Genomic DNA, 425 nt, shown 5'->3' on the forward strand with positions numbered 1-425 from the left:
ATTTTTAGCCTGCTGCTCTGTGCCACAGGGTCAGAGGAAAAGGCTAATTCTCACCTTGGGCTGCCTGGGCTTGGGCCAGCGCCAGCACTGCCCCACGCCCCCGTCCCTTGCAGCCTGACTCATGCAGGGCAGGACCTGAGCTGGGCCATGTCCGTCTGTCCTCCCTAACCCAAGCCTCCATCATGTCCTTCCCAGCAGTGCCATCCCTTGTCTCAGATCCGGAGCAATGTGGGCACCCCCAGCCCCTTGGGGGCCTCCCTCCTGCACAGGGCCTCATCCCCATGAAACATTTAACACGGACACCCCATGCTCTGCGGGCAGGGTGGGCAGGGCAGTGCCAGCTCCCGTCCCTGGTCAGCTGCGCCAGCAGGTCCTTCCAGAATTTCTGGCTCTGCTGCAGCAGTCACCCAGCACCACCCGGCCCC

Source organism: Egretta garzetta, unplaced genomic scaffold (assembly GCF_000687185.1).
Source record: "Egretta garzetta isolate BGI_Z169 unplaced genomic scaffold, ASM68718v1 scaffold100, whole genome shotgun sequence".
NCBI lineage: Eukaryota > Metazoa > Chordata > Aves > Pelecaniformes > Ardeidae > Egretta > Egretta garzetta.